The 7,226-nt window shown below is 38.4% G+C and overlaps 1 long non-coding RNA gene across 1 annotated transcript; it reads left to right on the top strand.

The window, feature by feature from the left end:
- Positions 1-321: 321 nt before the first annotated feature.
- Positions 322-6,124, top strand: LOC118493666. Its single transcript, XR_004895609.1, has 3 exons — positions 322-585; positions 4,885-5,071; positions 5,444-6,124. It is a non-coding gene; the product is annotated as an uncharacterized LOC118493666 (long non-coding RNA).
- Positions 6,125-7,226: the final 1,102 nt, after the last annotated feature.

The raw sequence follows: 7,226 nt of genomic DNA, 5'->3' as shown, positions 1-7,226 counted from the left end.
TAATATATAAAATATATATATAATATTTCACTATAATGTGTGAAAGGATTTCACTATAGTGTGTGAGAGGTGTTTCACTTGGTTATATGAGAGCTTTTCACTATAATGTGTGAAAGGATTTCACTATAGTGTGTGAGAGGTGTTTCAGTAAAACTGGAAGGCATTTCAGTCAAAATGGAAGGTGTTTCAGTAAAACCGGAAGGGCTTCCGTTCAACAAAAATGTGCAATTCACAGCGCAATTCACGTGTTGATCGTCAGCCACATTTTTCGCAACACTAATGTATGCCCAACAGCCTGCAAGCAGCCTAACCGAGGCAGCAGCATTACTTCACACTGTACTGGCATCAGCGGAGACCACCAGAACCTTGTCAAATGCGACAACAGTCGGGCAGCAACCGACCGTTGCAACTTCAAGCCGCGACACACTGGACAGTCACATAGCGTCGCTTTTCCCCTCCAGACCTATGCTCCGGACAGCATAGCAGCATGACACTGCCAACTGCAGCTCCAGTCCAGAGAGTGTGTGCGCCACGTTATCAAGCGCAACGCTTCAGCTCTTGGACATCAGCCGCGAGGAGGAAAAGGTAATTATAAATAGTTTTTTTTCTAAATTATTGTTTAATCCAACGTAACGCAACGCAACAAGGCATGGTACTGAGCTAAACAGTTAGCTGTTTGTGCCTCCACTACAAACATGCATGGGATTGAGCCCTCACTACCACCCTAATACAGGGTTTCCGCGGGTCCTAAGAGTCTTAGATCTAATGCAAACTTTGCGTATGTCTTGCAGAGGGCCCAGATAGGTACACTGTCGAATTAGGTGCATGTAGGTGCCAGCTACATTCATGCAGCTAACTTAGTATTGTTTGTAGCGTGGTTGCTATGGTAACATACGGCAATGTGAGTCACGTGGTGGTACGTCAGCAGGTAGTAAAATCAGCTGTTCTTCACCTGTTGTGTGGATGCCGCTTGATATCGATAAAATGAGGGCAGCTGCAGTTAAACATGTTTTATCCACTGAAATGTAACTAAAGCTCACCTAAAAGAATATCAGTTCACATGTCTACTGTACTGTATATCTCTCTCCAAAGCCTAACTTCCATTTACTAAATGTTTCTTCATCACTTCCATTATGTTATAAGTCATTTCTACACTGCTGTTGCACCAAGCATAATCTAATGTTGTTATTTGGCCATATTGGTTGTTTACTTGAACAGTGCCATGTCTTAAACTAATGTTACTGACTGTTGTTACTGTTACACTCTGTAAATCCTCTGTTATTTTCTGCCCCACACTGAAGCAATAATACATTTACCAGTGATGATCTTCACTGCATATTACTGCTGTGATTAAATACATCCTTCATCAGTATTTGAAGTTTTAAGTCAAGTACTTTAGTAAAAAAATACTGATTATACATAAAAATACTTTTTATGTATGCCCACTTTTTTGTCTTTGCTTATTTCTCAGCTATGTTTCAGCATAAAGGAATGACGTTTATTACATATCCCCTGTTTACATTACATTTATGTCACTCAGAAACACCAGTCCTATTTCAAGGTGGCTGCTGAACTCTGACCTTGTGTTTGACACCTCAGTTGACAAATTATGACCTTCCATGCCCTGTCCACAGCCTACAATAGCGAATGAGTCTGTGTTAAAGGGAAGGGCAGATGTGTGGTTTTTCATGGTAGATTTATGGCTCAGAGAGAAATCACGTAAATAAGAGTGTTCAGGGCTTGAAGTGATAAAATTGGTTAAAATGAATATATTTGACCTAAAATATGAATATTAATGGGTTAAATATAACTGATATTGATAACCACTACCCATTATTTATATAATATTGATGGGGGTGGTGGTTAGTATTTTGTATTGTATTTCCTATAGCAGTATGACTTATATTGTACTGGCTGTTTTCATGTGGTCTGATTGTTACATTATTATTTCAGAGTCAGGACACAGCAGCATGACCATTTCAACAAGGACGTAATACTACTCCCTAATCAATCATGGGGAGTAGTGTGCAAACAAGGTCCAAAATCATGGTTACACAAACATGGACACATCCTCAGTGCTTTTGAATTACAGAAGGACTGGGATCACCAGACGGTTTTAGAACACATCAGGGATGGCTTTGGTGACCACATTCCAGACAATGTCAGGTAAATGCCTCTTTTTTCCTCTTACTTTGATGATTATTACAAACATTTGCACAGCATTTGTTTTAAAATATACTTGATCCAGTCACACAGTTAATTGGAGCAAGAAGACAAAGTTTTTAGAGGCAGAGCTTTAAGCATAATTGGTCATATTTTAGTGTGAAGCGTTGTTTTAATCTGCCCCTGTTTGCCCTGTTACAGTTACTGCATTAGGTGGTAAATTCAAACTCAGCACTTTCTGTATCTGTTTTCAATTAAAATCCCTCTACAGTTTCATGAAACACTTGCAGCGATGTGTTGTGGAAAACTTTGACTTGCAACGTTCCCATATGGCCCTTGAAATTTGGCTACTGTCATCTTGTGGAGCATGTATGGTACTATACAATCCAGTTTTGCTAAGAAATGCATCCACAGTGACTGAATTTGGATAGTCACACTGAAAAGGACAAGTCAGTATTTTTCACCCTGGACCAAGCAAAATTATATTGCTGAATTTATTAGATTAAGTTATTGGAAATGTACATCATCCTTGGCATGCATATTATATTGCAGCTCACTTCTCCACTCATGTGACACCACATGTTTTAGCTTTTATTTTTCAACCATGGCCATGGCCCCGGTCATCATTCGAGACCCGGCCTGTAATTGACAGCCAGTTTTTGTTTGCCGAAATGTGGTATTTATCAATATTGTTTTTCCTTCTATGCCATTGTTTTGCAGCTCTAAGAGAGGACTGGTACTATATTGCTGGCAAAGCCATTGCAGTGAGCTTGGTACATGGCGGTCCACCACCAAACTTCCTCTCGCCAACAGTATTTTGTCTTCTGGTCAATAGTTCAGCAAATCCAAAACTAGAAGACATAGCTGACACAGAACTCTTGCCAGCAAAAGTCAAAAAGGTCAGTTGATAGCTTTTAAATGTTATACTGCATTAGAATTACAGGGTACCCACGGGGTCTTAAAAGCATCAAAAAAGTCTTAATTTTGATAATCTCAAATTAAGGCCTTAAAAGCCTTGAATTTGTTATACAAAGTCTTGGATTTCGTTACAAAGGTCTTATATTTTTTGCCTTTCCTAGGATTAAGTTGATACCGTAACAAAATTAACTGTTTCTAATGTAGGCTAATTAAAAACTGACCGGAGCCCGTTGCTGGACGCACCGGAGGACCGAGACACAAAGTAAACACGCCTCTCTGACCGGTAACGGGGGGATAGCAGTTAAACTGAGCAGAGGATGTGCGGAATGTGTCGGTGTTTTCGGAGCCTGGCTGGCCGCTCGGCATCTTCAGGCAAAGCTCAAGCTAACAGGCTAACGGCTTATTGGCTAGCCAAACACCGAGCGGTAACAACTGCAAAGATTGGATCTGTGAGCGCATTAATCTGCTCAGTGTGCGTCTTATAACAAACAGAGCGAGCAGCCGTCGGACTCTAATATCTGTTGATCCGTGCAGGACTTCAGTGTGAGCGGACTGTTTAGAGACAAAGTGACCGGCGGGTAACGTTAACGGTTATCTGCTACTGTAGCAGAGCTGCAAGTAAACGCTGAACTGAGCTGTGTGTTTTCAGTGTTAAACATTGCTGCAGGTTTTCATGCACGACTGTTGTTGGTGATTTACAGAGGTGGAAGACTTACTCAGATCATGTATTGCAGTAAAAGTAGGACAAAACTGTGTTGTAGAGTTACAAATTACTTGTCAGTTACAATTCAACATCTCCCTTAAGTTAAAGTACAAAAGTATTATCAAAATAGTAATAGTAATTTAAGTACTAAAAGTAAAAGTGCTCATTATGCAGTGTAATATATCTTATTTTATTGGATTATATTATATTCCAATAAATTGTATTAAATATGACTGATAATTTAAATAATATGTTTTATTTAATTCAAGTAGCTTACTTATTTTCTAGGGTTGAAAAATGTATACAGATTTTACATTTTCCCCTCATACTTCTGTCGGAATGGGTACGAAGGTGGCATTGAATTTAATTTGAAATGGTATTAAAAAGGTCTTAAAAAGCCTTGAATTTAAGTTGGAGGATCCTGGGGGTACCCTGAATTAGTTTACATTAAAAGGTTCTCTGGTTGTTTTCCATTTTGAAAAGGAGTATCAGCCCACTTTTTCCATATGTTGTAGTTTGAATGCCACCACTATTCAACGGACAAGTGTCGACAGCAAAGCATATTTTCCTTCTTATTTATCACATTGTAGCAATGTGTGGGAAAACAATCTGCACTGCCATGAACTGTTAGGGGACCTCTAGGCATTCTGTAGTATGCAGACCACTAGTGTCTGGGTTCGTACTAATAAGTTAAATGACTAATAAGAAACTTCCATAACAAGCCATCTTGCTGCTTCTTGTGATGCTAGGTATCTGAAAGTACAACCCTTGAGGACCTTGAGAAGTCAAATGCACCTTTGTTTGACTACTTGGCCAATGCAGGATGTCTGAGGCCTATGCGGTCGATAACAGACAGGGATCTGTTGGTACAAGACATTGGCATGTTTCAGGTCATCCACAGGGTTCAAGGTCCATTTCAAAAGGTATTCAGTGTTAGTTGTTGTACAGTCAGATCAATCTCAAAAGGAGTAATAATTTTAACCATTGACCAACAAGGTGTAAGACTAGCTTCACAAAATATATTATAAAAAACCAAGGGACAATTTGACAGTGTACAATTGAATTATGGATTGTACAATTATTCCATGTTGTTTGTACAGATTCTGTGAAGGACTGAAAACTCTTGGGGTTCTGGACCAAATACGAAGACAGCTTTCGACCCCTGTTCTGCTATGAGCCGAATACACTGACTGCTGACCAGGTGGATGATCTTTTCAGCATTCATCTCTCTCCAGAAGGGAGCAACAAGAGAGCTGCTGAGGAGGGACTATCTCCAAGATGCAGAAGGTAATTAATAGTTTAATGGTCAAATAAACTGATGCATCTGTTTTTTTAGTATCATTCTTTTTATTTTATTCTCTTGGTAGTCGTAACATTATCACAAAGCAACCTGCGAATGTTGAAAGATGAAAGACCTGTTATAAATCCATTGCTATAAGAGGCATTCAGATTTTAGACGCTTTGGTTTTGAGAAGTGAAATACGCTTACTGGACAATTTATTCAGTTTCAGCTGATTCAGATTTTAGACGCTTTGGTTTTGAGAAGTGAAATACGCTTACTGGACAATTTATTCAGTATCAGCTGATGTTAATTGCTTTAGAGATGATTCACATACACATTAATTGGGCCAACTACCACTGATATTTTTGTTTTTACAGAAGAAGGGCCATCCAAACTAGAGAAGATATTGGCCTTCACAACTGGAGCATCTGTGGTACCACCTATCAGCTTTTCCCCAACTCCTTCTGTCCAGTTCATTCACAAAGGAGATGATGGCTTCTCTACATCAATGTTCACTCTTGCCAACACATGTGTTAACTGCATCAAGTTGCCACTACATGTGTCTTACCAACTGTTCAAGGAGAAGTTTGACTTTGCATTAGGAAACACATATGGGTTTGGCAGGGCATGAACATGTCATGCTCTGAAAACTTTTTCTATCTGTGTCTCACTTTCTCTGTTTGTCTCTACCTTTCTGCTTTCTGAAAAAAGTTTAAAACAAGACAGTTATTTTCATTTCTGAATGCCGTATGCAATATAACTTATGTATTTTATATAGTTTCACCCCAATTCAGTTGACTCAGTCAGCCTATGTTTTAAAACATATTTACATTTATTTTTAACGGCATGTTTTATATTCTTACCAAACTTTCTTTTAACATATACTTGTTTCGACAGTTAAAATTTAAACAATTAAGCTGAACATATGCTCTGTATCCCTTTCTGTGACTCACTTTCTGTCTCTTATTTGTCTATCAATCTGTTTGCTTCTCTGATGTGTCTGTCTGTTTCTCCCTCTGCCTGTTTAAGTCTCTGTTTGTCTCTTTTGTCCTGTCTTTGAATGTTCGTTCCTTTAAACAAATGTTTATCAGGTTCATTTATTTCTCATAAAATGTTTTACAACTTTAATTCACAGAATACACTGCACAAGTGAAGAAAACATTTTAACAAACCTTAACATAACTCCCATGTTATTCACTGAAGAAAGTGCAGAAGTGAAAAAAAATAATGATATAATGTTCATTGTGGTCTCATTAATTATTACATCTACAGTATGTCTGGAATTACAACATTATTATTGGTTTGAAGTTCAGGTAATGGCCCTTCTTCATCAATGCCATAGTAGTTATCGGCATCAAAAATGCTGTTTATAACTGGATGGATTTCTGCATTATTAATGACACCTGAATGCCACAGCTGGAGAGGTGTCTGCCCCCCTTGTGTGGAGAGGCCATGGTTGTTCCATTGATGAATTCTGTTACTGCTCTTTCAATCCTTGATAAATAAACACAATGCAGACAAAATAAATGTAGTTCATTCAATGAATCCAGTACACCCTGTTCCTCCATGAAGTTAAAGATGTTTATAAAGTGTCTAGATACTACTCTATTGAGTTCTGCCCATAGTCTCTCAATCAATATGAACACATTTTACTAGTATGTGGTAAAGCTTTTTTGTAGTTTATGCAAAATGTTATGCGTGTAAGAGAGCTTTTCAGTAGTGTATATAAGAACGTTTCACTTGTATGTGTGAGAGCGTTTCAGTAGTGTATATAAGAGCATTTCACTTGTATGTGTGAGAGCGTTTCAGTAGTGTATATAAGAGCGTTTCACTTGTATGTGTGAGAGCGTTTCAGTAGTGTATATAAGAGCGTTTCACTTGTATGTATGAGAGCGTTTCAGTAGTGTGTGCGAGCGAATAATCTTCCAGTTGTTTATGTGAGAGTGTTTCAGTAGTGTATGTAAGAGGATTTCACATGTGTTTGTGAGAGGTAATTCTGAATAATGTCCCTGACGGCCCCTCATACAATTGTGATGGGTGTTTACATACGGACAATTTGGCTGAAAATGTCATCAATCGCCTTCTTTTTCTCTTCCAAATAAAATTGGCTAACCTGATTACAACACATCTTATCATTTGGCTGCTGGTTTGTTGCTCTGT

The sequence above is a fragment of the Sander lucioperca genome, chromosome 17 (genome assembly GCF_008315115.2).
Source record: "Sander lucioperca isolate FBNREF2018 chromosome 17, SLUC_FBN_1.2, whole genome shotgun sequence".
NCBI classification, from domain to species: domain Eukaryota; kingdom Metazoa; phylum Chordata; class Actinopteri; order Perciformes; family Percidae; genus Sander; species Sander lucioperca.
This window is presented reverse-complemented; position numbering and strand designations above follow the sequence as displayed.